This window comes from Rattus norvegicus, chromosome 17 (genome assembly GCF_036323735.1).
Source record: "Rattus norvegicus strain BN/NHsdMcwi chromosome 17, GRCr8, whole genome shotgun sequence".
NCBI classification, from domain to species: Eukaryota; Metazoa; Chordata; class Mammalia; order Rodentia; family Muridae; genus Rattus; species Rattus norvegicus.
Window position 1 is genome coordinate 58381860 of NC_086035.1, and position 15233 is coordinate 58397092.

A 15233-nucleotide genomic window follows, 5' to 3' on the forward strand; every position below is an offset into this window, starting at 1 on the left:
AACAGATATAAAATCAATGTGACTGAACTCAAGAAAAGAATGATACATTTTGGTATGTTTTAGAAAAGTGAGTATAGGAATAATAGGAAAACAAGATGTCTGTCAATTAGATCTCTGATAAACTTCATCATCTCTTTCCCGCCACAGCTCCCCAGTACACCTTCTTATTCTCTGTTTTTCCTTTAAAAAGTAAGGTTTCCTGGGCTGACAAGATGGCTCACAGCTAAAGGTACTTATTACCAAATCTGACTGGAACACACATGGTGGAAGGGGAGAAGCAGCTCCTATAAGCTGTTCTCTGACATCTACATGCATATCACGGCACTTGAACCACACATGCACACATATACACATACCCACTCTCCCCACAATATGATAAATAAATATAAGTGAAATGAATTGAATGTATGGCTTCTCGTTTAAAACTTTTCTTCAGATTTTTCACTAACAACTTCAGGAGTTTGTTGAGAGTCAGTGGAGAGATGGCTCAGCGGTTAAGAGCACCGGCTGCTCTTCCAGAGGTTCTGAATTCAATCCCCAGCAACCACATGGTGGCTCACAACCATGTGTAATGGCAACCAATGCCCTCTTCTGGTGTGTCTGAAGACAGCTATTATGTGCTCATATAAATAAAAATTAATAAATTTTAAACAAACAAAAAATGACACCTAGAAGTAAATTATTCTCTACTGCCTATTTGGAAACTCATCCTACAGATTATGTAATGTCTATGACTATACATTCTAACTTATATTCTAAATGTATGTATCAATGACCACCAATACAGCCTAAGAATCTTTTCTGTGTCACAAATGCCAAGCAAAATAGTGGTAGTTCAATGTTCTGGACTGAGTTATCACCTTGGGTACCAAGAGATCAGATCAAACTAAGGTGGTATCATTCAGGCTAAATGCTACACCTTCAGCCTTTCCTATCCTATCCTATCCTATCCTATCCTATCCTATCCTATCCTATCCTATCCTACCCTACCCTACCCTACCCTACCCTACCCTACCCTACCCTACCCTACACTATCCTATCCTATCCTTATCCTACCCTACCCTACCCTCATCTACTTGGGAAAGCAAACAGATCCCACCAGAGCAGGTTTTCTGGGAAAGGGGAGATTGCACCAGAGTTTGTGTAACAAGAGCATCCCTTCTGCTTTACACCAAAATGACTTGAAGTAACCTGACCATCACCCACCCGCTGTCCACTGCCACACGTGCTTGTTCCAGCCTTACAGAGCACACTGCTCTGCTCTTACCCAGTGGGAGACAACAGTGGGTCGGTTTTGAGGTGTGGAGGCTGCTCCCGTTGAGTGAATCACAACTGGATCTCTAAATAAATTTGTTGTAATTTTGTCTTTTGACAACAGCAGTAAAAATTCCCGAGCTTGACATCAAGCTAAAAGGGCAATGAGCTTGGGATTCCTCCTCTCATTATTTTGTCATGTATTCATTGGCTGGGGATGTAAGTCCATAGTTTTCATTTTTCGAAAAATCACAAGAACAAATCCGGGATGACAAGAAAGAAAGGATGAAAGTGAACTCTGAGGCTTAGGAAGGACTTAGTGCATGCAGATGCCTAGCCTGCCCCTGATTTTCCTTTTAATCAAGTGAAAATGACCCTCCTAATGTGGAATCTGAACCCAGATCTTTATTCCAGTAATGGGAAGTCTCTGACTCCTGTGATTTTTTCCTCTTTTTCTTTTCCTGAAAAACTTTGATCATACAAGGACTACAACACTTTTTACTTTCCTGTGCCTGTTAAAACCATTGACATCTTCTCAGAAATGAGTATTTCTGCTCTTTTTTACTTTACACAGCCTCTTGCGTTGGCATCTTATGGCAGCCCTACAGTTGTGGGCCTGAGGGCACCTTCTTTCTTTAGTTCATCTTGCCTTTCTCTTGTTGACTTAACAGCATGCAGATTTCAGACTAACAGCTCCTGGTGTTTAGGCTTAACTCCTAGAGGGAAGAGATGACTTCTCTTTGGCCAGAGATCTCCAGCAACTTCTTTCTCAGTTCAAGCCAAAGCCAAACATGTCTCAGAGCATTTGAGAAGATCTACTCTCTTCTTGATTTAAAAAAAATATGTATGTGTATATATGACTGTGTGTGGGTTTGTCTCCTTGTGTCTGGGTGCCTATGGAGGCCAGATGAAGATGCTGGACCTCTTGGAGTGGGATGTACAGGTGGTCGTAAGCTGACAAACTCAGGTCCTTTGCAAGAACAGCATGTGTTCCTAAGCCTGAGCATCTACCCAGCCCCATTCTTTTTTTATTGGATATTTTATGTATTTATATTTCAAATGTTATCCCCTTTCCCCCTCTCCCATTCCCCCCTTCCTGCTTCTATGAAAATGCTCCCACTCCCACCCACATACTCCCACCTCAGCACCCTGACATTCCCTTACACTGGGGAAATGAGTCAACCAAAGAGTACACATGGAGGGACCCATGGCTTCAGCTGCATATGTAGCAGAGGATTCTTATATGTAGCAGCCCCATTCTTATTCACCTGATGTCAACAACTTCTGATTAGATGCACACATATGTCCTAAGATGCCAGCCTAGTTAATGACCTCAACAGAATTACAAACTGATGTCAGAAGTATTAATATTCAGACAGAGGAGAGGACTCAGTGGGTAAAGTGCTTGCCAAGTACAAGTTCAGATCCCCAGAACCCATATGAAGCCAGGTACGGAGAGTGCAGAGGTAATCTCAATGCTCCTATAGCAGGATGGGAGATGGACACAGGAGAATCTGTGGAAGTTGGTGGACCAGCTAGCCTCACATACAAAGTAGTGAACAGTAGACACTATCTTGCACAAAGAAGAAGATGAGAATCTGGGGGATTGCCCTCTGCCACAGAGTCAAGCTGGGTCAGAGTTTATACTCACAAAGCCAAACACACACACACACACACACACACACACACACACACACACACACACACACACACACGGAGAGAGACCACAAGGTCGCCGTGAAAGCCAGAAAAGTTTGCTCACTTTCTCAGAAATGTTACCTCCCTGTTAGAATTTGGATTCTGGTGTCTTTCTAAGTCCATCTGAAAGGCAGACAAAATCAATTAGCAGCTCTTTCACCCTCAGGCAAAGGGGTTTCCACAGAATGCCTTCCAGAGGCGATGGGCTGTTTGGCTGTAGGCTGTTTGGCTGTGCAGAACTCAAGGGCTTCCCCTGGGGACAGGAACTGGCTCCATTCTGTCTCTCCTCTACCTTTGTTGGCTTGCTTTACACCCCCAGGGTGAGGACCACTGCCTGTCCCTACTTGGGGTCAGCTGTCAGAAGACAGATCTGTTTAATATTTGGCTTTGAAGGAAATTGGCTGAATCAAAGATGAAAGGACTCAGCTGCAAGTGTTGGGGAAAAGCAAAAACAGGTCACAATTGCTTCAGTGTTTCTATAGAGAAATAAAAATGATGAGAGCAAACAGAGATGAGGGAAAAAGAGAAAAAGAGGAGGAAGAGACGGAAGAGAGGAGAGGAGATGGGAGGGAGGAGGGAGGAGATGGGAAGGGAGGAGGTGGGAAAGAGGAGGGAGGAGATAGGGAGGGAGGATGTGGGAGGGAGGAGGGAGGGGATTTGGAGAGGAGGGAGGAGAAGTAGAGAGAGTGGCAAGAAGAGGGAAGGGGAATGGTGGTTACACAAAGATAGAGACTGTTGCTTCTGTCTAAGCTCCACCCCCAAAGTTACCTGGCAACAGCCAGGTTTGCCTGACTTACTATAAAAGAGGTTGCTGGCCCCCTCCTCATTGTCTTCGCTCTCTTGCTCCTTACCCTTGCCCTCTTCCCCTCTTCCCCTTTGTCCCTTCTCTCCCCATTCCCCAACCTACTTCCCTCCATGTGTTCATGGCCAGACTTTACTCCTCTCCTCTTCTACTCCTCTTCTCTCATTAAACCTCTCCAGGTGGAACTATGTTGGCCTGTTTGTGGTCTGTCCAGATGCAAGCGGAGATTTCTGCCCCAACAGAGACTCTTCTGAATTCCTGTACACTGCTTAGAAGCACAACTATATTTGGTTCTCAATGCCTGTCTATAGCACCCTTATTGATCCTGAAGTTGATAGAAATCACCTGGGAATCTTACCCCCAAATAAAATCCACTAATTCAGTGGATCTGGGAAAAAACATGGAAGTTATGAGTTTCTGCTAAGACTGCGGGAAGGGCTGATACTTCTTGTCCTCAGGGAACTTTCTCAAATGCACTGACTTCCCGCAGAGGGAATGACCTCAGCAGGCCTCAGCTTGCATGTGGCCACCTGCTTCAAAGCTGTCCTTATAAAAGGCCGAAGGAAGAAGTAACAGAGGAAATAATATCAAGAGAAAGAAATGCATTTTCAGTATAACAGTTTTTAAAAGAAGCTTAGAAATTCCATGGGAGAGAGGAAAACATGAATAAATTCCTCATGGTTTTCTTCAGACAACATTCCTATGTTCAAGGTGGGTGATTTCCACTATGAAGCAAGTTGAAGATGGTGGTAAATTGTGAAGCAATTGTCCAAGTGTCTGCTGTCACCCCTTTGGGTGGATCTCCAGGGTCATTGGTGAAATTCATCTCAGGGAAAACTAGGCAGGGGCAGGTGGGCCAGAAGAGTGTGGAACTGTGTGTCATTTTCAGAAGAGCAACCAAGCAAGCCATGTCTTTATCTTGACCCAGAGGAAGCTTCTTGAAGTTCAAAAGCCACATAGCCACTCCTTGCTGAAGCACACTGAGATTGACAGTGCTATTCCCTAAGATTTAAATGAACTATGCTTCCTTTTAACGCTTTCCTCCATAATGCAAATTGCTCATAGCTCCTAGAGGACTGTGAGGCTATCTTGATCAGCCAAAGAAATGTCTTAATTGTGTGGTCCCACTAGCCTCCCTTGCTATGCACTGTGATCCTTAGCCAAGATTCAAATCCCAACATTGGTGTCCCATATGCGGTGATTGATCTACGCATGATTACATGACCCGGCTGGCGGCAGCGGCGGTCGACCATGGGGTGGATAGGCCCCTTCCTGCCACTGCATCCGCTGTGTCCACTGCACCATTGGACTGGCTGCTGCGGGACTCAGGACTTCCACCACGTGCGTTACTGCTGCAGCTGGCGCACATGCAGACTTCTGCATGAGACGCTGCCCTCCATGGTTCATCACGTGGTGCCAGCTCTTGCAACCTGGGTCACATAGACAGGCTCTCATCAACCACATGGTCCCTCTTCTCAGACTGCAGCTACAGTTTCCACACAAACACTGGCAGAATGCTAGTTCTATTCCGGTTGGCAAGGAGGATCTCAGATTTCCCACATAGGGCTTGACCAGCTTTTCTGGGATAAAGGGAAGCCCCTAGCTAACATGTAAGATAGGACTTCAATCATTGGGCAGAGATTTCCTCAAAAGCTGTTCTTCACTCCCCTCCCCTCCGAGCTCTTGCAGCCAATCACAAAATTTCAGGCCTGGGTAGGAACACTTTCTGGCGGGTCCAGGACCCGTTGTTTATGGCCTCCAGGAATCTAAGTGATGACTCAGACACCTGCCCTGGCAGAGAGCTACTGTTACCAGTAAATCCTCCTGGGACATTGGTCAGGATGACTCAGTAACCTCCCCCAATGAGCTAATCGATGTCTTCGAACGTACCTCCAGATTATGTTTTCTGGAGAATTTCAAAACTCTAAAACCTGAGGACATCGAACTGATACACCCTCACAATAATGTCTGGACTCAGTACAATGGTTCAAAATGGCCGCGTAACGGCACACTAAATTCCTCAATTACTGCCAGCAGTCTGGAAAATGAAAGGAGGTTCTTTATGCCCAAACATTCATATTCTTTGGTCTAATCCCTTTCTGTGTTTCACTTCCTGTGGCTTCCAGCTAAGGTACCTGTGTTCTGGGTATGGGCTGGTCAGTCCAGTAGGCCTCCCCATCACTGTGATGTCCTGCTTGCCGCTGCCTGCCAAGGAGAGCACTTGCTGGTGAGTGGTGACCTACTCGATGCCTGTATGCTTTCTTTACCTCAGAGCTTGACTTTCCATGATGTACATATGGTCTCAGGGGAACATTCTTGAGCTTGGTGCTACCCCTGTGCTGCCCTTGGGGATGGATACTTTCACTGACCTTTTCCCTTGGGTGGGATTTTTTTCCTCACTTTTTTTGAGACAGTTTAAAATGCCAGGCTGGGGGTTGGGGATTTAGCTCAGTGCATGTTCCAGCATCTTGTCACGTCCAGATGCTTACTACACCCAGGACAGCTCCAGAGAAGTGACCTCCAGATGTTCCAATCTCCTCTCACAGACATAGACACTTCTATTGGACCTGTTCCTTCTGACCTATCCTCAGATGTTTCCACAGACCCTGGTCAACAAGGAAACAGCCAACTCTAAGACTGGACAAACATCCCATACCCACTTTTCTAGGTTCCCTAGAGACATGTCACCTCAAAGCAAACAAGAAGTAGTCAGAGATCACAATAACCCTATTCCTGCCCCACCATCTCCTCTAATTTTTCTTTTCTAATTAAACCAAAATGGGGGAATGTTGGTATTCTGTCTAAGCTCCACCCCACAGCTACCTGGCAACAGCCAGGTATGCTCTGCCCCACAGTTGTCTGGCAATAGCCAATTATGCCTGACTGTGAAAGGGGCTACTTGTCCCCTCCTCTTTCTCTTGCCCTTACTCTTCTCTCATGCCCTCTTTGCTCCTGTCCCTTCTCTCCCATCCCCCACCTCTTCCCTTCACATGCTCATGACCAGTCTTTGTTCCTCCTCTCTTCTACTCTTCTTCTCCAATTAAACCTTTCCATGTGGAATCATGTTGGTTTAGTGTGTTCTGTCCTGATGCAGGCTGATATTTAAACCCCAACACACAATTCTTAGACAAATGTAAGGCTTTATAGGTTTCCCTGATCTCATTGTAGCCTACATTCACCTTTCAATTTATCAATTAGAAATTAAAAATGTGGACTGGGGAGATGGCTCAGCTGTTAAAGGCTAGGCTCACAACCAAAGTAGAAGTTAAAATAGAATTAAAATATTAAGTTACATACATTGATTATACCCGGCCCAGTGCAAATACACTCTCTTTCACAGGTGTAGCATCTTGCCTTCTTGTATTCCCTAATGATTTTGACCCATTGCCCTGTGCCAACTCCATGTGTCTGGACCCTGCAGCCATGATCTCCATAGTATCTCTGATACCAGGCCAGAGCCCACATATGGCAGATGCTAGACAGATCTTGCTGCCATGACTTTGTGTGCTTTTAGTATTCCCTAGGCAGCTCCAGATACAAAATAAGACTTGAAAGAAATTTGGAGAGAAAAGGACTGCACACGTGGCCCTGGTGATGTCTGCTTTTTTTTTTTTTTTGTATCAACATTTCTGTGTAGACCTACTCCACAATGTCCCAATAGTAAGGAGACAACTAGAACTCCGCAATGGGTTAGGTTGTGTTAGCCTCCTTCTAAACTCAGTCTCTCTCTCTCTCTCTCTCTCTCTCTCTCTCTCTCTCTCTCTCTCTCTGTGTGTGTGTGTGTGTGTCTGTATGTGTGTGTGTGTGTCTGTATGTGTGTGTGTGTGTGTGTGTCTGTATGTGTGTGTGTGTTGGGAAACAAGCAACACAGATGTGAGCAGTCTTACAGAGAGGGCTGTTGAGCAAGAAACTCAAGTGTTGGTCTAACAATCAGTGAGGAACTCAGACCTCCTGTACCCAGTCACATGAGTAATATTAGCTGAAGATTCCTCTCCTCTCCTAGTCCCTGAGGTGGGACTGTAACTCCAGCCAACAGTTCAAATACAGTCTCCGTAACCTTGAACCAAAGCCACCAAGAATGACCTGTTCACCCTTAATTCCAGACCCACAGAATGTGCATGGTAAGAAGTGTTTAATTATAAGTGTCAGGACAAATTTTCTCTAGCAGAGGTCAATGACTACTCTGAGATAAAATGACCATAGGGAGGACTTGTGTATTGGAGTTTGTCTCTGTCCCAGTGGGTGACAGCTTCACACATGGATGTGGCTTCAGAAGGTTGACTGTTACATCCCCTCTTCACCTCATTGTCTCCTCTTCATTGTGCACAGGAAGGCTTTGTCTTCTATAAACTTTACACACTCCTTCCTCACTCTCATAGCTTCTGCCAACATGTCTGTAGCCTTGTAACTGACCATGTGTTGGAACAACAGAAAGAAATAATACTTGTGCCATACCTAACAGATTCATTTATTTGAAGATGTTTATTTGGAAATGATTTGTGATGATTGGTGTGCAAGTGGGGTTAGCTGCAGGGATATTAGATCCTGTGCTTTTGATTTTAGGCATGAGTTTCTGCAATAGAGGGCTTTTGTCCCTAGTTGGTTTGCAATAGCTTCGGGTCTTGTAACGTATAGGAGTAACTCATTCATTGTGAAGTAAACATCACTTTTACAATGAGATTTCATGTGACATAAGATTTTCAAACAATTAAATGCCTGATTAACAACAAACATTGCATGACTCAACAGACTTAGTGATAGTAAAAAACAATTTAGACATCAATAAACCACATATTGTAACAAAAATTGACTTTTTATATGATTCAAACCTGTCTTTACGTGATGACAAAGAAAAGGACAGAGAAAATAGTGAGTTAAGTTAAAGGACCCTTGCTTGGTTATGAGGGTCTAGATTGATGGCAGATGGTCACCGAGTCTTGGCACTGCACACTGTCTGTATTTAGATAGAGAATTGCTTAGAATGCATGAGTCACAGGCTATGTCAGCCTACAGACAATGAGCAGGTAGTTCAGTGGTTGCTGGTGTTGGAACATAGGAGCAAGAGTTGCTGTCTATATTATTATTGTATATTATATAGTATACATTGTATGTTTTAAGATAATGTATATGTAAGAGTGTTTATTATAATCTAAGCTTTAGAAATAATATAATATTTTTGTGTGTATTATCAAACAAGTTAAGGCTAGTTCATCCAGGAGTAAAATACATATAGGTTGAAAATGGAAAGAGACAAAGTATGCTTTACTTATTACAGTGGCTTCCTTACTCAGTATTCTGAAGGCCCTCATTCTTTCACTATATGTCAAAGTGCTTACCTGCACTTCTTACCTAGACATAATACACCTAGATACAATCAGCATAAGCATCTGGGGTGGAAACATAGCTCATACCCGAAACTCCAGTAATACACTGCTGACTGCTTCCTAAAATACAGAAGACTCAGTGTGGCAAACATGACGTTCTGGGTATAAGAAGGTAGTGTGCTGGTTTAAATCTACCCTTCATGAACAGTTTTGTGTGGCTATAGTGATGTCTTTTTTTGCTGTCATAGCTAGTTATGAGGCTTTGCTAGTACAGGGCAGTTGGCACAGGAGGGCAGAGAACCTGTTTGAGCATCATTTCCTGGGCAACAGCAGCCACTGGCTCTAGGGAAGATCTTATAGATCTAGTCTTGTGCATCTTTATCACTGAAGCACTAAGAAGAACCCGTTAGAGGATGAATGACAGTGCCTGATGCCTCTTTTTCAAGTTGCCATAATGCCAGAGGGGTCTCCTCCTCAGCTTTGAGCTTCTGCTCTGCGCCTTTTCTCCAGGCTTCTCAGGCTTTTAGAAATGTTACCCTCTTCTCTACCATATTCCATCTCTAGAGCTACCAAGCACTCAGCCCCCTTGCACTACACACACTCAGTGACATTTGTGTAAACTGCTCAGAGACTAGCCCACTATTGTTCTTGTTGATGTACACACCCACCTGCACACACACACCAAGCACACACATGCATACATACACATACACACATGTGCACATGCATGCTACACATACATGCACAAACATACACACATGCATACCAAACCCACATATACACACACAAGAAAGAGGGGAAAGGAGTTGGCAAAGATTTTATGATCTAGCATAATTCTTCTACATAAATATCAACAATGTCTATATTTATTATAAAATAAGTTCTCTTTTCTAAAACGCTAATAGAGTTTCTATTTCCTGATCCTGATGTCACAGGTGGGCTTCTTCTTCTATTTCTTTTTCTTCTTCCTCCTCCTCCTCTTCTCCTTCTCCTTCTCCTTCTCCTTCTCCTTCTCCTTCTCCTTCTCCTCCTCCTCCTCTTCCTCCTCCCCCTCCCCCTCCCCCTCCCCTTCCCCCTCCTCCTCTTTCCCCCTCCTCCTCCTCCTCCTCCTCCTCCTCCTCCTCCTCCTCCTTCTTCTTCTTCTTCTTCTTCTTCTTCTTCTTCTTCTTCTTCTTCTTCTTCTTCTTCTTCTATTTCTTCTTCTATTTCTTCTTCTTCTTCTATTTCTTCTTCTGTTTCTTCTTCTTCCTCTCTCTCTCTCTCTCTCTCTCTCTCTCTCTCTCTCTCTCTCCTCACATCATATGAGCATAGAGATAAGCCACTGGTTCGACATTTCTGAAAATTTTTTCAAATAAACATAAGGAATTCTATTCTCAATGTATTATGTTTTTCTTATTGAAGAAAGCTAAGTCAAGAAATCATAATTTTGAAGATTTCAGAGACTTTAGAGAATGTTGTAATTAAGTTTCCTGAAACAGAAAAAGCTAAGATTATCACCTGTACTCACATTGCTGGATAGCCCTGAGGTAGGAACTGGCTGTATATTGTTCAATCATTCCATTCTTAGAATACCAAACAAATGTCTCAGTGAAAAGATTATGGTAACTAAACGCCATCTGGAACCCTGGTGCACGGAGGCTCCTGGAAAGAGCGGCGCAGATCTTCCCGGTTGCTGCCACAGCGGAGAGGACTTAGGCAGTACCCCACGAGCAAACTTGAGCCTTGGAACTGCAGGTAGGACCAACTTTTCCCCTGCAAGAAACCTGCCTGGTGAACTCAGGACACACAGAGGCAAAATTCCTCTAAGGCCGGGCACTTCCTGTGTTTACCGGAAGTCCCACACCGGCGGATCCCGGACCGCAGCAGCTCTCTGCTCCCAAACCCCGTGGGAGAGAGACCTCACCGCCTGATCAGGTGGGCACTCCTGAGGCTGCAGAGCGGAGGAGACCACCAACACTGCCCACCCCTGCCCACATCCCTGGCCCAAGAGGCAACTGTATAAGGCCTCTGGGTTCCCGTAGGGGAGGGCCCGGGAGCGGCAGGACCCCTGCGCCTGAGACACTGCCGGAACCTGAAGGAAACAGACCGGATAAACAGTTCTCTGCACCCAAATCCCGTGGGAGGGAGAGCTGAACCTTCAGAGAGGCAGACACGCCTGGGAAACCAGAAGAGACTGCACTCTGTGCACATCCAGGCGCCAGAGGAAAACACCAAACGCCATCTGGAACCCTGGTGCACGGAGGCTCCTGGAAAGAGCGGCGCAGATCTTCCCGGTTGCTGCCACGGCGGAGAGGACTTAGGCAGTACCCCACGAGCAAACTTGAGCCTTGGAACCACAGGTAGGACCAATTTTTCCCCTGCAAGAAACCTGCCTGGTGAACTCAAGACACAGGCCCACAGGAACAGCTGAAGACCTGTAGAGAGGAAAAACTACACGCCCGAAAGCAGAACACTCTGTCCCCATAACTGGCTGAAAGAAAACAGGAAAACAGGTCTACAGCACTCCTGACACACAGGTTATAGGACAGTCTAGCCACTGTCAGAAATAGCAGAACAAAGTAACACTAGAGATAATCTGATGGCGAGAGGCAAGCACAGGAACCCAAGCAACAGAAACCAAGACTACATGGCATCATCGGAGCCCAATTCTCCCACCAAAGCAAACACGGAATATCCAAACACACCAGAAAAGCAAGACCTAGTTTCAAAATCATATTTGATCATGATGCTGGAGGACTTCAAGAAAGACATAAAGAACTCCCTTAGAGAACAAGTAGAAGCCTACAGAGAGGAATCGCAAAAATCCCTGAAAGAATTCCAGGAAAACACAATCAAACAGTTGAAGGAATTAAAAATGGAAATAGAAGCAATCAAGAAAGAACACATGGAAACAACCCTGGACATAGAAAATCAAAAGAAAAGACAAGGAGCTGTAGATACAAGCTTCACCAACAGAATTCAAGAGATGGAAGAGAGAATCTCGGGAGCAGAAGATTCCATAGAAATCATTGACTCAACTGTCAAAGATAATGTAAAGCTGAAAAAGCTACTGGTCCAAAACATACAGGAAATCCAGGACTCAATGAGAAGATCAAACCTAAGGATAATAGGTATAGAAGAGAGTGAAGACTCCCAGCTCAAAGGACCAGTAAATATCTTCAACAAAATCATAGAAGAAAACTTCCCTAACCTAAAAAAAGAGATACCCATAGGCATACAAGAAGCCTACAGAACTCCAAATAGATTGGACCAGAAAAGAAACACCTCCCGTCACATAATTGTCAAAACACCAAACGCACAAAATAAAGAAAGAATATTAAAAGCAGTAAGGGAAAAAGGTCAAGTAACATATAAAGGCAGACCTATCAGAATCACACCAGACTTTTCGCCAGAAACTATGAAGGCCAGAAGATCCTGGACAGATGTCATACAGACCCTAAGAGAACACAAATGCCAGCCCAGGTTACTGTATCCTGCAAAACTCTCAATTAACATAGATGGAGAAACCAAGATATTCCACGACAAAACCAAATTTACACAATATCTTTCTACAAATCCAGCACTACAAAGGATAATAAAGGGTAAAGCCCAACATAAGGAGGCAAGCTATACCCTAGAAGAAGCAAGAAACTAATCGTCTTGGCAACAAAACAAAGAGAATGAAAGCACACAATCATAACCTCACTTCCAAATATGAATATAACGGGAAGCAATAATCACTATTCCTTAATATCTCTCAATATCAATGGCCTCAACTCCCCAATAAAAAGACATAGATTAACAAACTGGATACGCAATGAGGACCCTGCATTCTGCTGCCTACAGGAAACACACCTCAGAGACAAAGACAGACATTACCTCAGAGTGAAAGGCTGGAAAACAATTTTCCAAGCAAATGGTCAGAAGAAGCAAGCTGGAGTAGCCGTTCTAATATCAAATAAAATCAATTTTCAACTAAAAGTCATCAAAAAAGATAAGGAAGGACACTTCATATTCATCAAAGGAAAAATCCACCAAGATGAAGTCTCAATCCTAAATATCTATGCCCCAAATACAAGGGCACCTACATACGTAAAAGAAACCTTACTAAAGCTCAAAACACACATTGCACCTCACACAATAATAGTGGGAGATTTCAACACCCCACTCTCATCAATGGACAGATCATGGAAACAGAAATTAAACAGAGATGTAGACAGACTAAGAGAAGTCATGAGCCAAATGGACTTAACGGATATTTATAGAACATTCTATCCTAAAGCAAAAGGATATACCTTCTTCTCAGCTCCTCATGGTACTTTCTCCAAAATTGACCATATAATTGGTCAAAAAACGGGCCTCAACAGGTACAGAAAGATAGAAATAATCCCATGCGTGCTATCGGACCACCACGGCCTAAAACTGGTCTTCAATAACAATAAGGGAAGAATGCCCACATATACGTGGAAATTGAACAATGCTCTACTCAATGATAACCTGGTCAAGGAAGAAATAAAGAAAGAAATTAAAAACTTTTTAGAATTTAATGAAAATGAAGGTACAACATACCCAAACTTATGGGACACAATGAAAGCTGTGCTAAGAGGAAAACTCATAGCGCTGAGTGCCTGCAGAAAGAAACAGGAAAGAGCATATGTCAGCAGCTTGACAGCACACCTAAAAGCTCTAGAACAAAAAGAAGCAAATACACCCAGGAGGAGTAGAAGGCAGGAAATAATCAAACTCAGAGCTGAAATCAACCAAGTAGAAACAAAAAGGACCATAGAAAGAATCAACAGAACCAAAAGTTGGTTCTTTGAGAAAATCAACAAGATAGATAAACCCTTAGCCAGACTAACGAGAGGACACAGAGAGTGCGTCCAAATTAACAAAATCAGAAATGAAAAGGGAGACATAACTACAGATTCAGAGGAAATTCAAAAAATCATCAGATCTTACTATAAAAACCTATATTCAACAAAACTTGAAAATCTTCAGGAAATGGACAATTTCCTAGACAGATACCAGGTATCGAAGTTAAATCAGGAACAGATAAACCAGTTAAACAACCCCATAACTCCTAAGGAAATAGAAGCAGTCATTAAAGGTCTCCCAACCAAAAAGAGCCCAGGTCCATACGGGTTTAGTGCAGAATTCTATCAAACCTTCATAGAAGACCTCATACCAATATTATCCAAACTATTCCACAAAATTGAAACAGATGGATCACTACCGAATTCCTTCTACGAAGCCACAATTACTCTTCTACCTAAACCACACAAAGACCCAACAAAGAAAGAGAACTTCAGACCAATTTCCCTTATGAATATCGACGCAAAAATACTCAATAAAATTCTGGCAAACCGAATTCAAGAGCACATCAAAACAATCATCCACCATGATCAAGTAGGCTTCATCCCAGGCATGCAGGGATGGTTTAATATAAGGAAAACCATCAACGTGATCCATCATATAAACAAACTGAAAGAACAGAACCACATGATCATTTCATTAGATGCTGAGAAAGCATTTGACAAAATTCAACACCCCTTCATGATAAAAGTCCTGGAAAGAATAGGTATTCAAGGCCCATACCTAAACATAGTAAAAGCCATATACAGCAAACCAGTTGCTAACATTAAACTAAATGGAGAGAAACTTGAAGCAATCCCACTAAAATCAGGGACTAGACAAGGCTGCCCACTCTCTCCCTACTTATTCAATATAGTTCTTGAAGTTCTAGCCAGAGCAATCAGACAACAAAAGGAGATCAAGGGGATACAGATCGGAAAAGAAGAGGTCAAAATATCACTATTTGCAGATGACATGATAGTATATTTAAGTGATCCCAAAAGTTCCACCAGAGAACTACTAAAGCTGATAAACAACTTCAGCAAAGTGGCTGGGTATAAAATTAACTCAAATAAATCAGTTGCCTTCCTCTATACAAAAGAGAAACAAGCCGAGAAAGAAATTAGGGAAACGACACCCTTCATAATAGACCCAAATAATATAAAGTACCTCGGTGTGACTTTAACCAAGCAAGTAAAAGATCTGTACAATAAGAACTTCAAGACACTGAGGAAAGAAATTGAAGAAGACCTCAGAAGATGGAAAGATCTCCCATGCTCATGGATTGGCAGGATTAATATAGTAAAAATGGCCATTTTACCAAA